This window comes from Cupressus sempervirens, chromosome 7 (assembly GCF_028749045.1).
Source record: "Cupressus sempervirens isolate cs-2001-9-10 chromosome 7, ASM2874904v1, whole genome shotgun sequence".
Lineage (NCBI taxonomy): Eukaryota > Viridiplantae > Streptophyta > Pinopsida > Cupressales > Cupressaceae > Cupressus > Cupressus sempervirens.
The window spans coordinates 329156502-329181610 of record NC_143124.1 but is presented as its reverse complement, the minus strand read 5'-3'; the positions used below and the strand labels follow the sequence as shown (position 1 = coordinate 329181610).

At 39.5% G+C, this 25109-nt stretch overlaps 1 pseudogene across 1 annotated transcript in view; it reads right to left on the bottom strand.

Moving 5' to 3' along the window:
- LOC149546762 (mediator of RNA polymerase II transcription subunit 6-like) overlaps positions 1–25109 on the bottom strand; it is a 102534-nt pseudogene that overhangs the window by 5689 nt on the left and 71736 nt on the right. The window contains exons 2-3 of the transcript XR_016353766.1: positions 23845–24066; positions 19489–19632 (exon numbers count right to left, since the gene is read on the bottom strand). The product of XR_016353766.1 is annotated as a mediator of RNA polymerase II transcription subunit 6-like (transcript). The remainder of the gene's footprint in view (positions 1–19488; positions 19633–23844; positions 24067–25109) is intronic.

The following is a 25109-nucleotide window of genomic DNA, read 5'->3' as shown; positions in this document are numbered from 1 at the left end:
TTGTTCTGCCTGCTATTTCCCTCGCGTACTTTCCTCGAGCTGTGCTAACAGCGCTGTCCGTTCCACTTCCCATGCCAGGTGTTGGGTGGTAAGTTGGTCGGCCATCTCCTCCCGAGCCTTTTCTGCTGTCTCCCAAGCCTTCCACCCAGCTTTTGCCTTCCTTCGCTCGGTCAGCACCATTTTCACTATGGACTTCCTTTGCTCTGCAATGACAACCAGGCGAGAATGAATATCCAAGTCCTCCGTCTTTGCTGGTAGAGGATCTGACGTTTGCACTTCCGTGGCCACCTTCTTGGCTGCCGCTGCACTCTGATCCTCCCCTTCAGGTGATGCCGGTATCTCGACTATCTCACTGTTGGACCAATGGACCTCCAAGGGTGTGAGCTCTCTCATGGGAGACTGAATGGAATGACCTCTGGCGACAGGGGCAAGTAGCCGGCATCTTAGGTACTCACTCGCCGGACTTGCTACACTTGTTGCTGGAGCCTGGGGTGCCGCTTCAAGGATACTGGAGTGAGCACTCTGATCCTCACTTAGCAGTGTGTCCACTACATTGACTACCGCATCTGACCCAATTACTTCCAGCCGAACTTGCTCCTGCGTACCTCTCCCACTGACTCCTTCCTCTGTCACAGGCTTCACAGGAAGTGGCTGAGGTAAACTCTCTAGTATAGGTATGGGAACTACAGGCTGCGAACTCATGGCTACAGGTACTGCTGTCCGCTGGTGCACTGCTGGCTGCACAGGTGCTACTATTGTTCGTGACGCAAGATGTAGAATAACCGGGATCATTACCACTGGACGCCGAAACTGACCAAACCCTGGGATGTGAACATCTGCCATGGTGTGAATGTGGGGCGCTGAAATTACCGGAGCTGAAGTGATAGTCACAGGTGCAGCTGGTCGCGAAAAGCGAAGTGGGACTGCTGAGACAATGCTACCTTCCTCATCTTCTTCCTCCTCTTCTTGCTCAACCTCCATACCTTCAGAGTCATCATCCTCATCGCCAGATGTGTCCTGACGGCCACTATCGATGTTACCTGATTCCTCCATCTCCTGCCGTGTCCTCTTCTGGCCCCCGCTCTTCTGACCTAGAGGTGTATCCAAATGCTTCCATTGCATTACCGGAGGCTCGCCAGGTACAGCCAGAGTCAGCTTAACTTCTAGCTGCTCATGGGGTATCGTCGTAGCCGTGGCATCCAAAAAGAGTCTGATGGCATAATGCAGCATATAGAACGTTTTGTGCTGTAAGGTCATGAACTCCTCCATGCGCGTAGCTAACAATGAAGCCCAGTCATAGACCTTACCATTCATGATTCCATTCATCATACTGACCAAGGGGAAGGAAATGTCAGATGCCCTGCTGGATCCTGTAAGCTTGCTTTTAACCACATCCATCAAACACTTCCAATGTCCTTCATGAATCTCAGACTTCTGCAGACCTCTTTTCTTTGACGCGTCCATGAGAGTATCAATGTGCTTCTGTACTTTGTCATTTCACACCATCCATATGAGCTGCAGCTTCGTCTCCTTGCTCATTTGTTTGGGTCTGCCATCAATCTTGGTTCCACCTTGCGCCGCCCCTAGTATACCAAAGACTCTCGTAAAATCAATTGGCCGAAAGGATACCACTATGTCATACCCCAAATATGGAATTGAGCATTTTCGAGAATGCCTGTCATAAGCCTCAATCATCGGCCGTAAAACACCCTCAAAGTCTCTAATACAAAAAAGTGGCATCCGAATAGCCCACTCGACCTGTGCTTTCCTGATGCTTGCTTTAACCAGGTGAGTATCTGGATGTTCTTCCCACCATTTCCGACAGTCTCCTCCATTCAGCCCTTCAAACGCTACAGTTTGTGGTGTTGTATGGACATCCGACTGAGTTTGTACTTTTGCCCTATGCTTGCCTGTCTCCTTTCCCCGTGGCCGTGCTTGCGAGGGTCCTGCCTGCACCTCTTGATTCATGACTCAATTCTGTTCCAGGTGTTTCCTCCAAGCTCTCTTACTGGCTAATTGCATACTATGCCCTTTGTATGTTTCCTGTGCCTGTCGTACAGCTGTATGGATTCCCAAATTTCCCACGTATTTCCTACTGTAAGTGCCTTCCGATGAAACCCTTGAAAGTAAGGCTTCCAAATACTCACTGACGGCTTTCAACAGGGCACCGAGACACTTGAAGAAACCCTCTAACGATACTGCTATAGGCAAAGGCAAGAACGTATGCAAAAAGGGCAGGTGATAACCTGAAAACTCTCCCCTACGTTGTTTTACTTATTCACCATGTGAAGGCCTTGATGAAGCATGAATAGATACATGCAAAACTCGATGCCGGTGGCGACTTGCTTTGTTACGATTGCTGCCCTCGAACTTATCATTTGTAGCATCTTGACCTACCCCTTAAGCGCACTTCTCCTAGAAAGTGGCACTGCCCAGTTTGTCGTGAACAATTTTAAGGAGAAAAATCTTAAGTCCGTCATCTACAGAATCCACGCGATCAAGAACTAATAAAAGTCAGAAGGAATGAAAGACGAAGCCAATGGTTTCTTCGTTCCTGCCAAGCTCCGCCAAATGAAGATAAGTCAAATCCGAGAAGACCAACAATATCGTACGGTGGTATTTGACATGAAATAACGTGTCATACGAACTGTACGGTACTCTACGTCAAATGGCCTTTTTTTTCACGCTTAATACTCATACAAATAGCACCGTACGGTGACATGGAATAGCCGGCTGTACGGTACCATGAAATAGCCTGTCGTACAGACCGTACGGTGCCATGAAATAGCCTGCCGCACGGACCGTACGGTTACGGCTCTTTTTTTTTTTTTAATAATTTATTTTGAACAGCAGATTCAGTTTTCTCTACGACTGTCAGCATCGTCGGTCTGCAATGACGACAGGGACACCCGACGGTCATTTTCTGACACAAAATTCTTCTGATCATGGTATACCTTGAGCTTCGAGCCATTCACCGCCTGGGGCACTTCCTGTCCATCCAAAGTCCATAGTTTTATTGCTCCATTGTCTCCTACTTCCCGAATTTGATACGGTCCGACCCACTTAACTTTAAACTTGCCCGGCTTGATCTCATTCCGGCCATCGTACTTCAACACCCACTGTCCGGGCTGAAACCTACTCAATTTCAAGTGCTTATCGTGCCACACCTTCCGCCTGTTCTGGGTTACTTTAGTGGCCCACTGTGCTAACAATCGCTTTTCCTCCAACCTATTTAGTTTGTACAGCCGCTCCCTTAAACTTTCCATGTCGCCCAACTTATTTTCTAGCGCTATCCGCAAGCTTGGTATCATAAATTCTGCTGGTACTACAGCCTCCTGCCTGAACATCAATTGAAACGGCGTGTCTTGTTGTAACTTTATACACCGTACGGTAAGCCCACAGAGCAGAAGGTGATTTTTCCTCCCAATCCTCTCCTTCGACTGCACAAGATTTATATATAATTGATACCAGGATTTTGTTGGTAGCTTTGGCCTGTCCGTTAGCTCTTGGGTAGTATGGACTTGATAGCGAATGATAAATTTTGAACTCCGTGGTAAGTAGTTGGATCACATGATTTACAAAATGTCCGCCTCTATCACTTGTTAATTGTAACGGAATGTCGTATCTAGTATTTATTTGCTCATAAATAAACTGTGTTGTACTTACCACTGAGTTGTCCGGTAGTGCACGCGCCTCCACCCATTTAGTCAAGTACTTCGTGGCAACCACAATGTAACGGCACCGTCTGGTTCTGCTCATCTTCAGGGGTCCTATGAAATCCAAACCCCATCGTTCAAAAAGCTCCTAGGCATGAGAGGGATTCGAAGCCATGAAGTCTCTCTTCAAGGGTTTCCCCGCGCGCTGACATGTATCGCATGCAACAACCTATTCCCTGGCGTCATTGTATACCGTTGGCCACCACAATCCAGCTAGAAGTATCTTTCGTGCAGTTGTGTCCGAGCCCATATGTCCTCCTGCCAGTCCTTCATGTGCTTCCTTCAGTACCCGTGGAATTTCTTCCTCCAAGACACAACGCCTGAGGATCTGACCGGGTCCCATTTTATACAACAGTCTATTAATCAACTGAAATGTTTCGCTCCGTATCACCAACTTCCATCTTTCATTCGATGGCATGGTATCTGGAAACTGTCCTGTGGACAAGTATTCGTCGATGCTTGTATACCACTTCGGTAGTGCGGCAATGTGAAACAATTGTGCATCAGGAAAGTCATCATTCACACCGTCTGTCGGTTCTCCTGTTCTGATACATGACAAATGATTGGCGCTTACATGCTTTTTTCCTGGTCGTACGATGATCTTGAAGGTAAACTCCTGCAAGAGGAGTAACCATCGGCTGATCCTTCCTTGGATGACTGGTTTATTGATCATATACAACAAGGCCTGATGATCGACATAGAACACAAACGGAGTAGCCAGCAAGTAATGTCGGAATTTTTGTACAGCATAGACCATCCCCAATGCTTCCCCTTCGGTCGTACTATAATTTTGTTCTGCTTTTGATAGTAACCGACTGGCGAAGTAGATCGGATGATCCAACCCGTGGCTACCGGTTTGTGCGAGAGTTGCTCTGATTGCATAGTTAGATGCATCAACATGCACATGAAACTCCTTATTCCAATCCGGGTAGGCCAGGATGGGTGCAGTAGCCAACCTTACTTTGAGCCCTTCAAATGCTTCATCTTGATCTTTTTCCCATCGGAATGATTCTCCCTTGCTCGTCAACCTGTCCAGTGGATATGCTATCCTGGCAAAATTTTTGATGAAGCGTCTATAATAGCCTATATGTCCAAGGAAAGATTTTACCTCCGTTACATTGGTGGATGGCTGCATCTCCAATATGACTCGCACTTTGTCCGGGTCTGTCTTTAGTCCCTCCTTACAAACTATGTGTCTGAGCAACCTGCCCTAGGGAACCATAAATCTGCACTTCTTCGGATTTAGGGCTAGTCGCACACGTCGGCACCTTTCCATACATTCGCCCAATGCTGCCAAATATTTGTCCTCTGCACTGAACACCGACCAATCATCCAAAAATGCCTTGAAGTTTCCGACGGACATCTTATCAAAAATATGTAGTATGATTCGTTGAAATGTCGCAGGCGCATTGCACAGACCGAACGGCATTCGATTATAGGCATATACCCCATCTTCTACGACAAATGTCGTCTTCAGCTTATCCTCCTCTGCGATGGAAATCTGATTGTAGCCGGAAAACCCATCCATAAATGAGTAGATCTCGTGTCCCGCTACCTCTTCCAGGATGCTGTCTGTGAATGGAATTGGAAACGGATCCTTGATGGTTACGGCATTTAGGCATCGGAAATCAACACATATTCGGATCTAAGTGGAGTCCTTTTTCAGTGAAATCACTATCGGAGATACCCATTCACTGGTCTGTACCTTGAAAATAATGCCGGCCTCCAACATTCGATTGATTTCCTCCGTAACCCGTGCCGCATAATTTTTGTTCATTCTGTAGGGTCGCTTTCTTACAGGTATTGCTCCTTCGATTAACTGAATGCGGTGCATGCACAACTCCGACGGTACTCCTTTCAGGTCCTTGTATGTCCATGCAAACACATCCTTATACTCTAAAAACATTTTGAATGCTGCTGCCTTTAGTACTGGGTCCCAGTTGTCTCCTACCAGTATGTTTCGTGGTTCGGCTTCATCGCCCAAATTCATGGTCTGTAATGCAACTTCGTTGTATTTGATGGGTTCCCCTTCAGAGAACTTATGTGTCGAGGTGACATCGAACGACACATCGCCTTCCTTCAGTTCAGTAAACTCCTTTGGGAATTCATTATTATTGTATCCTTCTATTGTCAATACGTTGCAAGTCGGAAACAATTCATAATCTTCTATCTGCCAATGGTAGAGACCATTTACCGAATCCAATTCATCATCTCCTTCCAGTCGTAGAATTCCCTCCTGATCTGGTTCCATCCTTTGCTCCTTTTCATCTTCTTCGCTTTCGGAGTCTGACAATAGGCTTTCTTCCCCGACCATCTGAGTGTGCAGATCGATAACATACTTCCAGCCTTTGCTTTCGAGCGATAAAGTATTTTTCTTCCAATCGTGCTTTGCCTTGGCTTGTATCAGCCACCCTCGACCCAGAATAGCATCATACCCTTTTCATCTTAGAGGAATCACCACGAAGTCCAACAGGAATGGTTGTGTTCCAACTGTCACTGGTTGTGCTGTGAGTATTCCCAATGGCTTGATTCCATGTTGATCAGCTGTTAACAACTGGATGGTAGGTGGCCACAATGTCGGCTGTCCCAACTTCCTCCAGGTATCCTCTGGCAACACATTGACACCAGACCCTTCGTCCACGATCGTGTCCGTTAACACAGTTTCGAGAATGCGCATTTCGACAACCGTCGGATAGCGTCCAGAGGAAAGAGCTAATAGCATCGGGTCTTCTGTACTTGTGTTTCCCTGTTTCTCCTTTTCTTGCTCTACCGGTTGCTTAGCAATCGAGGCTATATTAGTGAGTGTCGTACGGAGTTGAGGTATAGTGAGCAACAAATCATTGATCCTAACGGGTACCTCGGCTTGCAAGATTTTCCTGACAATGTTTTGTTCTGCACAATTCCGAACAGAGGTGCCAAGTGTGTCCTTCAGGTGTGTCGGTTCTCTCTGTGTTGCTTTTTGGATTTCTGCATGGGCTTCCTCCAGTCTCTTCCTTTCCTCCGTCGGGTCAGGGTAGAGCTTAGCCTGCTTCCGTGTGATAGCTAGAACTTCTTCCTCGTCTGTGCTGACGGCAATCAAGTTTACTCCGGACTTCGGACACTTAGTATCATCATGATCGCCAGGTCCGCACCATCGGCATAGCAACTTCGGTGTGTTCGCTGTTGTACATTCTCGGGCGAAGTGACCCTATAGATTGCATGCGCGGCATTGAACTATCGGTCGGCCATTTGCATCATACTGGATTCGACTTCTTCCACCATTATTGTTGCTGCCACTATTGTTGTTGTTGTTTTGACCACGCCAATTATTTCTATATCCTCCCGATGTGGCACCTTCCGTATTGGTGTTCCCGTTCCCTCCTGACGGGGTTGCTTCCTGTGTCAAGAACACTTGCTGCGGTGTCCTTGTTTTCAAATTGAACGGGCATTCCTTTACCGAGTGTCCCATAATCTGGCAGATCTCACAATATTGCTCTTTTGGGCAGGATCCCTTTGTATGGCCTTCCTTCTTGCACTCTGTGCACCACAGTTCATTGCCCTTAGTCTCCTTGTTCATGTTCTTAAATTCCTTCATCATTCGAATCATGTCCTTCTGAAGGGCACGAACCTTCTTGCTGCTATGCTCATCATCACTGCTATCTTCTCCTAAAGAGGCATCGTCATTTGAATCGGATGAGCTAGTCTTCTTCTTCTTCTTAGTCTTCTATTCACTTTCTAGGTTCATTGCCCGATTATATGCTTCAATGTATGTCGATGGTGGGACGATCTTCATCTTCTTCCGCAACTTTGGGTGAAGGCCTTCAATGAACCATCGTTTCTGTAACCCGTCAGCTGGCTTATTCTCCATCTTGTTGATCAAGTCCTTCAATTTCCTTGCGAAGACTCGGACTGTTTCATTCTTCCCTTGTTTAGTATTGAATATCTCTGCTACAATTTCATTATCGTCGCGCAAAAGTTGAAATTCGGCGATGAACTCCTTTTTAATGTTATCCCAACTGTTTGACTTTTGTGGATCGGTACCAGTAAACCAATCAATTGCAACACCCCGGAGGGTTGCCAGAAATTGCCTCATCCATTCATTTGTATCCATTATGCCATTAGCTCTCCAAATCGTTTCACAGGTTTTACAATGTCTGATGGGATCAGCTACTCCATCACCATCAAATTTAGGTAACTTATCCTTTGGTCCCGCCATCCCGATGCTCACACTTGGTATCCCGACGCTCACACTTGGTATCCCGACAGCTGTGTTTCGTGAAGAAGGGTCTCCGTTAAGTGAATCTGTTCCTTCTGGAAGTGGATCCTGGACGAAGAGTTCACTCCACACTCTTGCTCCTTCGGCACTCCGAACCATGCGAGTCGATTCTCTTCCGTCTGGACTTTCTTCCCTCGGCGAACACTAATTCAAAAACTCCTCCCTTGCCTCTTCGACCAATTCCACCCGCTGTCGCGTCTCCTCCAACAATGCTTCCGCACTTCTGCGTCCGTCGGCAGCAATCTTCTGGAATCTCTTTCTTCGTTCGGCTTGCTGCGCCAAATCAGATCGCCCCGTGCTGTGCGTATTTCGTCCTTGTCTTTTAGTTTGTTCTTATTCTTGTTTAGTTGATTCGGCATTGCTCTTCATTCTCCTGCCTTCCCAGGTCCATCGGGCAACGGCGCCAAATGTTTACCGCATAGATTAATTAAGAACTGCATACAGATAGTGCACACGAACTCGAACAACATAACACTTCTTTTAGTATTCGCATATGTCAAGATATTACATCAGGAACTGATGATTACAATGATCCTGAAGGGAAATATAAATACTGTCCGAGGAACCTTCTCGAAGGTATCCGTAGGCCGCATACAACATGCCAATTGTAATAATAGAACCTTTTGGATACATCTCGATACATGTCGGCCTGACGGCACACATCCCAATACACTGACAGAACCCTTCCGATGTACTATCAGGAACCTCCCGATACACTGTCGAGAACATCCTGAAACACTGTCGGGAACCTCCCGATACACCGTCAGGAACATCTTGAAACACCGTCGGGAACCTCCCGATACACCGTCAGGAACATCTTGAACCATTATTTCCTGACGACAAAGAACAGAATAGTAAACAATGATAGTAACAGCCAAAGGAGAGTATTGGTCAATGAGGTGGTTGATATTGTTACACAATGGTAATTGCTTGGTTTTATTCAAAGAATGAAATGTACAGAGATAGGCAATAACAATCGATAATTGAACACTAACTTAGAAACTATCTAAATAGATGAATATTACATTATTGACCATTAACTAAATAGATATGGAAATATTATTCTAATACCCTCCCTTAATGGTCATTTTGTCAACTACACCAAGCTGCTCTCTAAATTTTACAAACTTGTCCAGGCCCAAACACTTGGTGAGAATTTTTGCAATATGATCCTCAATTGGAACATAATGCAACTATATTGATCCATCTTCTACAAGCTTGCGGATGTAGTGATAGTGAAGCTCAACATGGTTCATCTGCACATGGAAGAGAAGATTTTGGCAAGTTTGAGCACCCCTTTCTTGTACAAAAGAGAGGTGAAGAACCTGCTTTAGTCATCCACATATCTATAAGCATCCTTCGAAGCCAACCTACCTCACAATCCACTTTACAACAATCCCTTGATATTCTATATTAATTGAGGAAAGAGCTACCACCTATTGTTTCTTGTTAGTCCATATGAGTGCACTTGTTCCCAAACTAAAGACATACCTAGATGTAAATTTCCTATCATCAACAAAAGTTGCCTAGTCTAAATCTCTAAAACCAATAAGTCTAGGATCTTTTCTTCTGCCATATAGAATTCAAACATAAGAGGACAAGCCAGAAACTACCAAGCGAGTGATTTTAGGCTTGTTGCTAGATAAGATAAGATAATAATATTAATGTCCAATGAAAGACCACCAAAGGTCTATGGGACTGGAAGGTTACAATCAGAAAGCTGAAAACAGCAGAAACACCAAACGATGTCCGAGAAAAGCACACTACAAAAGCAAAGAAGAAGAGAGAGAATGAAACGCAGAGAGAGAGGCCAAGACAAAGACTAGGAGTCCTTTCTTGGCAAAAAGAAATCAGTCACAGGAGGATACAACTGCGAGTGGATAGAAGCTCTAATATGTCTCTACAAGTGCCGCTGAGGTAAGTACCTGGTACAAGGTTTGACAGATCTGGAATGACCAAAAGAACTGGAAGAACTACACGGCCTTTTCACGCCATGCAAAGGAGATAAGGATGTGTAAAAAACAGTAATGAGTTGAGTCGAAGAATGCCGCTGAGGAAGAAGTGTCTGTAAAGTACTGTCACGGAGTAGAGTGGCCTCCTGAAGATAGAGTGCGACACATCACTGGTCACAATAACTAAAGAAGTTAGAAAGAGAAAAGCAATCTTGAAATAGGCAGTAAATCTCCCTCTGATCTCATAATAGATAGGGCAACAGAATAAAAAGTGAGTCTTTGTCTCGACCTCAACGAAAGTACAAAGCATACAAATCCGCTTGCCACTGTCAATATGATGGTCTGTTTGAGCACGAAGACGGTGAGAGTCAACTCCGAAGGACCCCAGGGAGATACACAGGGCATGAGACCACCGTCGAGATAGGTAACTAGGAGAAACAACAATCTCATCACAGATCTCCAAAAAGTGCTCCGCATAGAAGATCATCCTCGGACGCAACCCACCCGGCAGGTCAGTCCAAGTAGTGATAATGTACGGTCTGTAAATATCAAGTCTGACATGCTCATTTAACTCCTATCAGGAGGGGAGAAGATGAGCAGGGGCATTCAACGAGAACTGATAAAGAGGGAGACGGTCAATATCTATCCCAATCAATCTCAGCAGGGAAGATACCTGTGCATACCAACAACGAGCATGAGAACAAGTATCAGAACTCACAGTAGCAACAGAAGAGCAATATGCCAAGTAAGAGTATCTATCATCCTCAGTAGTTGAATCCGCAAAGCAATGCAAATGATGAAGGAACCAAATCAAATCAAATATGACAACAAGACTGAAAGGATGAACACCGAACTCAGCAAGAATGATACTATGAGTGACCCTATGGCATCTAATGATGCGCTATAAAAGGAGAGTCTGAACCCCCTCGATCGAGGCCCAGTCAGAACTAAGGAGAGACGGACCCCAAACCACAGAACCATAAAGAACTGTTGGCCGAACAAGGGAGTCCAAGAGAGATAACTTAGATGAAGTATCCCGAAAGTGGTGTCTGAAGCATTGTTTCTCAAGCATAGCAAGAGAACCCATACCTTTACAAACTCTCAACTAAATCATTGGTCTCATACTGAAGCGAGGTCCTGAAAACTTCGCCCCCAAATACATATATGAGGAAGTGATCTCAATCTCTTGTCCCTAAAAAAAGAAGTGAAGGTGTGAAGTCTTCAAGCAATTAAAGATCATAACCCAAGTCTTACCCAAGTTAACCACAAACTATAGTTGATCACAAAAGGAAGCCAAACCATCAAGAAACCTTTGTAAACTCTCTGGATAAGAAGCAAGAAGAACCACATCATCTGTGAAAAGAAGAATGGAGATCAAAACCTGGGGTAAATAACAACCGTCCCCTGGGAGCAATGACTTCAACAAGAAGTCCTCAAGCTCCATCAATATATAAACCAAACAAAGTAGGGGAGAGAGGACAGCCCTACTTGACCCTAATGGTACTATGGATTGGAACTGAGAATCCCTTCCTGGTCTTGAATCTACCAACCACAATCTCATATAATCTCATAATAGCAATAAGTAACATCTCAGAAATCTCAATCGCCCGAAGCCTCTCAAAAAGAGCCACCTAAGGAACAAAATCAAAAGCCTTGTGAAAATTAACAAAGCAGCAATAAACTTTTGCCGATCTCTGTCTAGCCTCCTCAATAATAGCCCGTAAAGTAAAAATGTGATCCATGGTCCGATAGTGTGCTCGACAACTACTCTACACCCTTTCCTGTCAAGTTCACTAGATAACATAGCATTGAGAGCTATGGCATAAAGTTTGGCAAACGTGTGCCCAATCATAATGGTTCTGTAATTCTCAGGATTTGAGGCAAGACCGGACTTATAAATAGGGTAAATCAGATGCTTGGACCAAGAAGTCGGAAAACTAGTGCAAACCACTCTGTTGAAAAGAGTAGAAAAATAGGAGCCCAGAACCAAGGTACCAAACTTAAAGAGTTCAGCCTAGAACCCCTCTTCATCTGTTGCTCTGCTACATCTCATGGATCTAATGGCCTCATAGATGAAAGAGGGGGTGAACAAGTGGCAAAAAGGAGGCGGGGTAGGGTGAATAGAAGGCTGTCCAGGAATGTCATAAATAGGCATTGTATGAGAGGTAAGGGAGCGAAAGTCAAGGAGGGTGGAGTGGAACAATGGGGAAAACGGGTGTGCCAAAAAAGCTAGAATAAACTTCCTCTGGAGTCTTCCTCTTAATGGCTTGTGTAGGAGACATGTTCAGAAGATAGACAACAATGTAAACTACTTTCACAAAACTTCCTTGGAACATTTCTTTGTTCCAACACAAGCTGAGCAATTTCGGTGATTATGCGATTGCTATACTCAACCACACCATTTGACTAAGGGATGTAAGGCATAGTAAGTTGACCTTGATACTATGATGTACATGGAAGCTGGAGAATTAGGAGAACAAAATTCCCCCCATTATCTATCCCAAGAGTTATTATTTGTTGACCTAGCTCTTTTTCTACCAAGGGGTGTAAGGCATAATAACTGACACTTGATACTATGATGTACACGGAAGTTGGAGATTTAGGAGAGAAAAATTCCCCCCATTATCTATCCCAAGAGTTATTATTTGTTGACCTAACTCTCTGTCTACCAATGACTTAAACTTCTAAAACATACTAAACACCTAAGATTATTGTTGTAAGAAAATACACCCCCACTTTATGACTAAAATCATCAATAAATAACAAATAATACCTAGACCTAGTAACCAGTCCACATACATCAACGTGAACCAATTTTAATACCTTTGAAGCTCTCCAAGAAGACCATGATCCTTAATACTCACAACAATTGTATTATGAGTTTCCCGATCAACAAAACTACATTTGTGCGAACTAAATATCACATCCAACTAAGTAGTGTCTCATAATCTGACTAACAGATAGAAGGTTGAGTTCCTTGCCTAGAATGTAGTAACTTGAGGAAAATTAAATTCCTCCCTCTAGATTGAACAATGCCCTTTCCAACAACATTATACTCTTCTCCTCCAAAGATAATTGAAGTAGTGAATGGTCTGTAGTCAGCAAACCAATCTTGGCGATGAGTAAAGTGTCGAGAAGACACTGAGTCGATGTACTAAGAAGATGATTTGATGTGATTTGTGGGGGGGTTTGGCAAAAAAGACATAGAAGGTAGACTCCTAGTTAGTGTCCTTAGTCTTCTCTACCACATTGGCCTTCTATTAAGAGTTGAGACCCTCCCTGTTTCTTTTGTTCAAAAGCCAAATAATGCCAACAATCTTTCTTCATGTGACCATATTTGTGGCAATTATTGCACTAAATATTCTTCGTCTTGGAGTTGTCTTGGGATTGATATGGGCCTTTCTGTCGAGAGAACAAATTGTTCCCTTTGTCCTAAGGAAAAGAATTTGCAATAAAGGCTTGTTCTAAAGAGGACAATTAGCACTGCTACAAAACTATTGTCTCCATCAATCCTGTTGTAGAAGTTTGGTGCAAAGATCTAGAAACTTCAAGTCAACATGAGTGATTATTATCATGTCTTCTTTCTCCATTGTCTGACCAATCGCCTCCAACCGATCACATGTCTTTGATTTTTGTGAGATGTTCCTGCAAGGACATCCTCTCATCCATCATAATCGAGAAAAGCATGTTCTTTTGAAAAAATGCACGACTCTTGTCAGATGTTTCACTAGGCCCTTCACAATATCACATATTTCAGTAGTTGTCTTGCATTAGGGAAGCTGAGGCAACTAATTGTCGATAACTAACAATTGAGTTAGCATGACGACTTCGCAATTCCTCTCATCAAATTTATCTTGATCTAGTCTTACTGTAAACTGAGTAGACTTGCCCAAAACAATCTCATCAAGGAAGTGATATTTAAAAATCGTCACTATCCACTACTCCCACATCTTGTAGTTGCACCCATTGAACATATTTTTGCCTCCCAACAATATATTGATATAAGAAGTCATCTTTCATGCTTTTCGTGGCAAGAAAAATGAGATAATTCAAAGAGTTGAAACTCTCATTGCACAAAACCCTAGCCATGGATCTCAATTCATACAAAATAGAGTTACGTTCAAACTAGAGGCACAAATCCCAAGAAAAAGGAATATCTACAGGTACAAACCTCAATGCAAAAGAAACCTGAATTTTATTCAAAAAATAGTCAACACTAGGTTGAGGTGCAAAAAATACCTAGGAAAACTTCAAACCCTAGTTGTAAGAAAGGATTAGAGGCATCAATATTTGCATAAGGTCATGAACGTAATAGAATAAATAACACAAAGGTTTTCAAGAAAACCCTAGGTGACAGGGCCCTTGATTTGCAAATTGCAAAGAGACTCAAAAATGTTGTTCCTTGAAGGTAGAAAAATGGCGTAGGCAATATCATCAATTGTGTTGCCTTGTAGTCTAAGCTTACCAAGTTGTTATTGGATAGAATTGTTGTCGACAGAACTCAAAAGCTTTTGTTACATTACTAAAAGCTCCAAAACGTGACCATCAAACATGTTGCGACAAAATGCAAATGCACAAAAAGTCACAGGCAGGTAAAGAGTCATTGAAAACACAGGGAAAACAACCTTTTACAGGAAATGCAAACTCAAGGAAACCATATGCGAGAAAGTGTGAATTTACACAAGCTTAGCATAGAAGAATTCATGCGAGTTGTAGAAGATGCAAGTGATTTTCATACAAGAACTCACACGAGTTGCAAATAGAACAAACGCATGAGCATAAGGGTAAAGATGCCTTCAAATTCCTCAGCCAAGAAACCCTACACATTCAAAATGCACAATCAAAGATTTTTGAACAATTTGCACTTCAAAATTATTGTTAAGGAATTTTTAGAATTGTAAAATTTCCAAAAAAATCTTACTTGTTCTCTAATACCATGTCACACAATGGTAAGTGTCTGAGTTTATTCAAAGAATGAAATGTACATATTTAGGCAATTGTAGTGATGATGTTTCCCAAAGAAACAATCAATAATTGAAGACCGATTTGGAAACCATCTAAACCAAAGTAATCAGAATCGGAATTGTCAAATAAAATCGCGAATCGGCAAATTTAAAAGACCCTTCAAATTTAGAGATTTTAACAATTTAAAACTTATTCATGCACCCTTAATTGAATATAACTTTAACACACTATAACATCATTAAACAGAAGCTACCATACATAAACATGGAACATAAATGATAAATCCATAACATATGTAATTATGTTATAGGTAAAATGTAAATTGTAGCTGAATTAAATACAAATCATAGGATCATTGTTATATCCTAAATTTTGGTTCAATCTAAAATTGTTCATATAGTCGCTGAGGTTTCCTATGAAGTCAATTGAAAGGTAAAATTAGTTACGATCATGTGAAAGGGTAAAGTGGTTAATCGTTATAATTTCATATGAAGTTGGCATGATAGTTAATCGTTATGATGCTATTATATTGTTACCTTGAAATCTTAGAAAGTTTATTATTCATCATGGGAAGTAGAATGGTGGTTAGCCATTATGATGGTTTATGAATAATAACTTGTTATGGTAAATATGATATAATCGTGGAGAATTCCCTTGCAAGAGCACGGCGAAGGGGGGAAGCATTGCCAGAAAGGCATTGGGCATGGGGGGCACCACCATCACTGAGTGTACATTGGATGACCATGATAACCTATTAAATTACATATCATTTAATAGTAAAAGAGATCACTAAGCATGAATTGAAATTTGAGCAAGTTTATACCTTTGTAATTGTGTTGTTGGTTGGAGCCTCTTGATGTATAAACATGTCTTATCATATCAATATCATGATACCTACATATCTATACATGTACACACATGTATATGTGTACATACAACCAATTTTATATATATAAGGACATATATGCATACTTGATATTTGGCATATACGTAAGAAATATATGGTTGTTTGTAATTGTGTTGTTGGTTGGAGCCTCTTGATATATAAACATGTCTCATCATATCGACATCATGATACCTACATATCTATACATGTATATGTGTACATACATAAACCAATTTTATATATATAAGGACGTATATGCATACTTGATATTTGGCGTATATGTAAAAAATTTATGGTTGGGGTTTACACATGTACACGTATATGCATACATACACATCTAGGTATCAGTAGATTCCATGATGTTATATACTACGACAATATCATTATTTTTTTTCACTTTGGCTATCGGTTTAATATTATCTTATGTGTGGCCACCTTTCATTATTTCTATAATTTTCTATCAAGCCATAGAGTTTGAGATGGCCATTTTAATATTTGTGCTGATGACTTCTTGTGTACATTGTAACTGCTCCACTGCCACCCTCTTCTTGTAATGGAGATAAGGTGCGACTGATTTATTTATTACTCCCCCATTGCTTGGGAGGCGACCCTTCTCTTCTTGCAATTGTTCCGAGCTCATATTTTCTTGCAAGCACTCTTTCTCATGGCCTCAAGCCAAATGCAATCTTCCTTAGACTAGACTATCGTGAATTCTTGCTTCTTATAATGGATATCAAAGGCATAGAATCATATCAACGATGTTGCCAGTAGGCCAGATAACAATCATCATGTTGCAACCCATTATTCGCGAGCCAAGCTAGACAGAACACCAATACAGTTACAGGTCATGCAATTGTTACTTATGATTTAATGCCATATTTTCTCTGTTCTCAAGTGCTGAAGAATCAATGATATAAATTAATTGTTGCGTTATCATTATCCATTGTTGATCATAAATGAAGCAACAATGTCATAAATAAGCCACATAACGTTGTTAAAGAAATTAATAGAAATTTTTGAATATCTTTGTTTGCCCTGCATATCAGATGTTACTGATAATACAGACCCACAATTATAAATTGCCATCACTTTGAATGATAAGCGATCACATTGCTAATGGCATATTTTGTGTATGATTAATTGAAGCAACCATCGATGTATATTACTTTACATAAGGCATTGATCTGATTTGTACAGAGGAATTGACCATATACCTCTGAGACAAGATCAGTTCGAATGGAAACAAATCTGAATTACTAAAATGATACTTGCATTACACATGGTTCGAAATCTCCTAGGATACACCCAAGGCCGGAAGGGTCAAGCATTGATGGGTGGGGAGGAGAAGAAAACCCTGCAAGAACAAACATATGTCAATATATGAAAGCAATAAAATGATAAAATTATATATACCAAGTCAGCTCATGGTAGACCAAAGTTTAGATCTTGGTGCCTAGTCGAGTGGTGGGATTGATGCTCTAGTACCAAGATGCTCAATGGATGGACAAGGTGTTCAATATCTATTTCTGGGTAGGGAGGGTCTTTCTCGTTAGAGATTGCATGGGGATATGTAAGGGTTGTGGTTGGGTGGTTAAGCCCTTGACAACGTTTCCCTCTCCACAAGATGTCAAGAGATGCACCAAACAAAGATTAGTTATGCATTCAAACATTTGTTGGTAGCACGTATTTTACTTTTATGATGTTTATACAAGTAGAAGATATGATGGATTGATTTATATCATTGATTCAGTTATTTCCTTTAATGAAAGCAACTTTTCTTGTCAATGTAATTGGTAGCCAGTTAGATCATTTGATCTTCCAACTAAACATGGAATATATCTATATGCAAGAGATAGGTTTATCTGATGGATTGTTATTTTAGTCTTTCATTTATGTGAATAATAAATGAATGTATTTTCTAACTAAATGTTATTGCCATAGTTAGCAATGGAAGGAAAAGGGATGATACAGTGGTATTTGATGCCATAAATGATACAATGGTATTTGATGCCCTAAATGATACTGGTATTTGATGCCCTAAATAATATAATAGTATTTGATGGTAATTGTCATTTCGATAAAGTGGCATAGCTAATTGTTCCTAAGTGGTATTTATGGACTAACTTGGGTTTTGCAAAAGCATCCCTAGACAAATTTCGGTGTTGAATTCTAAGGTGTGTAGATTTTAAATTCCATGTTAAATTCATTAATAGTGTCTTCAATTATTAGTTATGAATTTTTTGTTTAATTGATTGTAACCATTAATTTCATTCACATGAACATATCTATTATAACTATCTTCCTATGAATATGAAGTATTGACTATATTCTATGATATAACTAGTTGTTAGTTAAGACCCAGTAAAAGTGGTTGTTACAATAATGAGTCAAATCATAGAATGTATGTAAGATGAAGATCCATAAGACATCAAATCATAAATGTATGTAAGATGAAGATCCATGAAACGTATGTCTATCAGTATCTATAAACAAAATGAAAAAGCAAGGCTCTAGCTCAAGCCTCATCGTCATCCTCAAGCTCAGCTGATTTTTCGAGATTCACAAAGGTAATTTTGGCATTTTTTTGCATGAATTGGCAATTCATGCGATGAAATTGCTCATCTAGTTCACCAGTTCAAAAAAAATCGAGAACCATGGATCGAATCGCCAAACTAGCAATTCAGACGATTTCATGATGATTCTCGTTACTATGATCTAAACAAATTAATATTAAATTATTGACCATTAACTAAATAGATATGGAAATATACTCCTAATCAGTATGAACATCTCTTCCACAATCTTTAGGAAGAAGAAAGTCCGAGACTAAGCTAAATGAATCCCACGTGGATAGAAAACCACATGCGAAAACTAGTGTAAGTCAGATACACGTCAGGCTAGATCTTCCACACAATACTCCTGCCTAGGCTAGGCTGCCTACAACTTCAGACAATTCTCCAGTTACAAACCTCTTTAAAAATTTGAAATCAGTTCTGTAAAGGGTTGCAATGTCTCTCCAAGACAAACATAATCTTAAATGTGTATACCTCGGCAATGTCTTCACTATGCTCAATAAATTGAACCTTCCTTTGCAAAACTTGGGTAGGGAAACATTGAAGGGTAATTGTGGATTGGGAGAATAGTCAATAATCCACTAACACGTGAACTTTTTCCTTAATGATATGCATCCACTATCATCTACACAACCAACTTATATTTCTCACTCATAGAATGGCCACGATGCTGGTCCAAAGGTAAATTATGTGGATCTTGAGGAAAATATACTATCTATCTAAACACTCCCATTCTTTGCTAGTGGATTAATTTTCAGATCTATGTTTTTAGGCATCTTGTAACCGTGGCTTTCCGGTATGATTATATTTGTCTTTAATCCCTACATCAGTAGACCATCCAAAACATAGCCTTCTTTGATAATGAAAGACTAAAGTCTAACATCCAAAAATTTCCATTAACCGCACAACTGCAGATAACTTAAAATTGAAAAGAGTAATGTTCCTGCCTACAAAATTGAAGAGTGTGAATTTCCCAGCTGTGTCAATTGACTATGCAAAGTTCAAATCCACAAACCTCCTGAAAATAACCCATTTTTTAATATTTCAAAGAATTTTCTTACTTATTTCCTTTGACATGGAAAGTTCAATTTTGCTGTAAATTAAATGGAAAAAATAAATCAAAGAAACTATCGTATATTACCTTGCGTTGTAAAGTTGCAAGAATATGATCAACCTGCTTTACTTCTTTTAGTTCTTTATAGTCAACACTCTCGATTCCAGATTTTGCATCAGGTTTACATTATCACCCTCAGTATCTAAAAACATGAGTACAAACAATTGAATACTCAATTAGTAGATATTACAGAATAATTTTGGAATCAAGTTAAACCAGATATTTTGATTAAGCTGGCTAAAAATGCTTTTTCCATGATGATTAGAATTCACAAAGGATTGAACCCAGTAAAAAAATGGTCACATGGTGAACTGTTTAGCACAAAAAACTCAAATTATTACACAATTTGAGTGTATATAAAAGAAGTGCAAAAGTCAAACAGTAAGAAACTCCATTTAGAGTAAATAAATATTCAGTTATGAGAAAGAAAATATAAAAGATAAATCAAATTATTATAACAAAAACTGCTATAGTGTCATGTCCCCATTCCTAGAATAGAATTAGAAAATAATGGTCTATTTATATAATAAATATTGATAATAATATTCATAAAGTATAAACAAATATATATAATAATATATAAAATTATAAATGATATAGTATTATAAATATATTTTATATTATTTATTAATATACATTAAAATTACACGATCAACAATTAAAGAATTAAGATGAATTAATATATAATAAACAAATAGTGAATAACAAGCTATAATTAATCAACCAGAAGGATTCAAGGTCATAAACCATGGTACCTAAGGACTGCTATCATTGGGCATAAGGAAAGATTCAAGGAAATTGCTATCAAATACCTAGAGAGTAGCAAAGAACATCCAAGTATGCTGCAAGGAATCACCCTGAGGAACAAATAATTGGCAACACAAACAGAGGAGTATTGATAAAAAACAAGATGAGAGAAGAAATTTGTTTGATATCACAGGTTGAACCAAAGACTGCAAATAAAGCATGCAAAGATGAATACTTGATAAAAGCTATGAGAGAAGAACTTGATCAAATAGAAAGGAACAAGACTTGGGAATTAGTACCTAGGCCTAAAGACAAAAATGTTATTGGCACAAAATGGGTGCTTAGGAACAAGATAAATGAGCAAGGTAAAGTAGTAAGAAACAAACCAAGATTGGTATGCAAAGAATAATCACAGCAAGAAGGAATTAATCTTGAAGAAACAATTGCCCTTGTTGCAAGATTGGAAGCAATAAGAATGTTCGTAGCATATGCATCAAACAAAAACTTCAAGGTATATCAAATGGATGTTAAATCAACATTTTTGAATGGCAAACTTGAGGAAGAAGTTTACATTGAACAACCTGATGTTTTTCCACTCACTAAAGACAAAGACATGGTTTGCAGATTGAAGAAGGCATTATATGGATTAAAATAGACACCTAGAGCATGGTATGCAAAGTTAGACAAGCATTTACAGAGCTTGGGATTCAAGAAAGGCAATGCAGATAGTAACTTGTATTTAAGGACAAATTCAGATGATTTACTAATCATTGTAGTATTTGTTGATGATATTATCTTTGGAGGAAATGATGAGGCTAATGAGATTTTTTTGTAGAGACGAAGAATAAATTTGAAATGTCTATGATTAGTGAAATGAAATATTTCTTGGGATTGCAAATAGCTCAGAATAAGGATGGAATTTTCATATAATAGATCAAGTATCTAAAAAATCTTTTTACAAGATTTGGATTCGAGAATTGTAAGCCAATTGGAACACCTATGGCTGGTTGCAAGATGTAAGTTATCAAGTAAGGGTGAGTCTCCTAATGCAATGCAAACAAGGTACAGATCAATGGTAGGAGGATTGCAATATCTAAATCACACAAGACTAGACATAGCAAATGCAGTTAGTATTGTTGCAAGATTTCAAGCAAACCCTAGAGAGACACATCACATTTAGCAGCAATGAAAAGGAAATTCAGATATTTCAAGGGAACATCAGATTTTGGGTTATGGTGTGACAGATCACATGATTCATGCTGATTGGGAAGGTAATGTTAATGATAGAAAGAGCAAAAGTAGTAGTGTATTCTTTCTAGAAGCAAGATTGGTTTCTTGGCTAAGAAAGGAACAAAATTGCATTTTCACAATCTATAGCAGAAGTAGAGTATGTGACAGCAGCAAACAATTGTTAGGATTAAGGAGAGTGTTGGGATTCCAAAAGTGGTCGGCACTTGGATATGATGTTTATGTGTTGCACTGGTGGCAGGTTTGTCATTGATGTCAACATATATATGTTTTTGATAAAAAAGCAGCCGAAAATTAGGGTGCTGGCCCTTTACAACAATGGTGGAACTACCATCAAAAACCTGTTGGCAACCAGCACAAGACCAATTGGCAACCAGCACACAACCAAACAATCCCCCTAACATTTCATATCAAAAACATCATAAATAGTATACCAGTATATAGAGTTACTAGTATTCCTACTTTTAAAACCAGTAAAGTTTAACAAATTAACAAACTGCATGTAGTTGGTCATCGCATCGTACCACCTACAGCCCATAAACAAGTTCAGCATAAAAAACAAAACCATCAATAGCAAATGGGGAGAGACCAGAAGAGTAACAAAAAACAACAAAAACCAGAAAGCAGTTAACTAGCCTCCTTTTTCTTTCCCTTCTTACCATATATGTTGGCCCAGTCAACATGTATATGTTTGTGTTAATGACAAACCGTGATTATGTACGTCGTGGAACTTGGATTGATCAATGAAGTTAGGATATGACAGGTTAAGCTATGCGAGCTTATAAACATGTTCAGGAATGTGTTCAAATACTATATCTATGTTTGCGTATGTTTATGATATATAGAGAGAATTGGTAGAGTTACAAATCATTTGGTAAGTACAAGTAGCAAACCTGTGTGCAAGAAATAGGTTGCTGATTTTTTGATTGTATCTGATGAGAAAGATGGAATTAAAGTAAGCGAGCTTAGATTGTGGTCGAAGACATGTTCGTGATGATATGTTCACGTTAGCACATCTTGAAGATCATTTTGTTGAGGTTATTAGTGTAACGCGTGATATATTCACTGGAAAACTACTCTTGTATTGTGAATTATTTTGGAAGTTGTAGATTGCATTTTAATGTGTAGAATTTTAATGTAATATCTTAATGAGGTCCTATTTAATTCATTGTACATTGGGCAAGCTCAAAAGGCCGACCTAATTAATTGTTAGGGCAAGGTATAAAGGAAAGATGTTTTTCTTAGTTGTATGTATCACATTGTATTATATTGATGTGAGTGTGATCAGGGGATGCAAATTTGATCAAAGCAAAGGATTATGTTGATGTTGGGTTGGGAACTTCAAAGAAACTATAATGGCAATTGAGTTGCAAATTTGGTTAGTTCATTACTTATATTTGTTATCCTGGAGATCTATTTGTATACCAGTAGCAGAAGCTATTTGGGCAATGTGTTCAGTTGTCTTTTAAAGGCTCCTAATAGTGCTAGAGTCTTCTGACGGGGAATAAAAGTTTCCTAATAGGATCTAATGTACTGATTCTATTGTAATTGCCTCCTAATAAGGTCACATCCTTTCACAAGGAATTTTTATATTACTACATCATATTGTGGGTTCCATCCCCACTAAGGTTTTCCCTCTAATCAAGGGTTTCCCTAGTTAACAAATCATTGTGTCATCACATATGTTTTATCTCTTGGCATTGCTCATTGTTTTGGTTATTGAGGTTGGATTTAATAAGTTGGATTTAAGTTATATTTGGCATACAATTTTATTAGCGAACTTCACTTTCACAACAATTTTATCTAGAGAGCTTCACAACTCGGACTATTGTGCAAAGGGTCGGGTCGGTTTCCGCACCAATTTTCATATTACGGACTATATTTTGACTCTACATGTAATAACCCTCACCTGGCTATGTCTAGGACAACTCCTATCTTTCCAATATTTCACACAAATCAGATGGTTTGGTATTTGGTCAAACACTCGGCAAACAAAAGCCCCAGCAATGTATTTGGAAATGCAAATATATTTTAATGTTCTATGAACTAATAGAAATATATGTTCTACTTGTGTTTACTTCCCTTTTGATTTTTTGGAGAATAGCAATAATAGAGGAAACAAAGCAATGCCAATGGATAACAAACAATTCTTAATTCTGCCAATTTATTCAGGGGAAAGTAAATAGTGTGCTGAAATGGACTTAATCAAGAATCAAGATACAATTTCTCTATACACCATGTCTTTTGATTTTATTATACAATCTATAATAGAAATCACCATTAGAAGTTGATATAGTTCAGATTTCTCATGAAGTATACATTCACCTTTCAGCATTAGCATATGTTTCATATGTGCATGCTCCCAAGTTCTATTTGGAACTTCAGTACCAAATGGACTTCACAAATGACTTGAAGATATAGATTATAATGCATACTATTCGAGATGCAAAGACACTACAAAGCTGAGGTGCCTGGTAGATCGAACCATCCAAGACATAATATGTTAGCATGGGAGTGATTTTCTCTGGCCCATCATGCTTCTGCTTTCGGAAAACAAATAGGTGAGGCTCCAAAACTTCACTCAGCACAAATTCAATGCCAGTCATTTTCCTGCTTATCAAAAAATGAAAATGCTAATTTTAGGTCAAACACTGTAAAACATTATCCAGTGTACAGGTCGTAGCTTAGTGCCCAAAATTCAACAATAATCAATGTTTGTCCATTATTCCAAGACAAAAAGGGCACTATTTCCCAAAGAAAAAAAAGAATTGTATTTTAGGAACATTGTGTGTGTGTGTCATTTGAAAAATGAATTACATATGACAGATCTGAATAACTGAAAGAACTTCTTAGGCAATGCTCTCCTTGAACAACTACAGACAGACTAACTATATGTGTGTGTGCGTGTGCGTGTGCATGTGCGTGTGTGTGTGTGCATGCGCCTGTGTGTCTCTGTATGTGTCTCATTTGAATAAATTACATATGACAGATCTGAATAACTAAAAGAATTTCTTTGACAATGCTCTCCTTGAACAACTACAGACAGACTAACTATATATGCTAGCATTTTAATTTGTCTCTTTTGAGACAACACAAAACAAAACAGCACATGAAAATAAACCTCTCTTCAAACTTTGCTTAAAAGAAATGACTGCCTACCAATGTTTTTGCCTCAAATACAAGTATCGATTTGTTAACAGCTGTGCCTTGCAAACGAGATTACAAGATATTAAAAAATGAAATAGATAGCTTAGGCCTTCCAACGGGCCAAAACAAAAAACAACTATTCAATGCACACAAGATTTGAAAGGATAAGAGCTTGAAAAAAGAACAAATAAATGATTCTAAGAATCAAATTGTTAAGATGTGTACAAGCCTGCCATTTAACAATACTAGACATCAATATAAAATTGACAAAGTTAATCAATTTCAACTTAATCCATAGAGAGAAAAAACAGTAATGAACTAGCTTGGAGAACAATTTCTACATTGTACATGTAGCATCCAATATCCTCCTGAGTCTATGTGCTAAAAGAAACATTTTATAGGTTAGAAATGCCCACTCCTTGGGACTTTAAAACAAACTTTAGCTTATGGCACTCCATCACCAAAAGCAGAAATAGAACAAAAACAAAGAAGTACTGAAAGGTGAC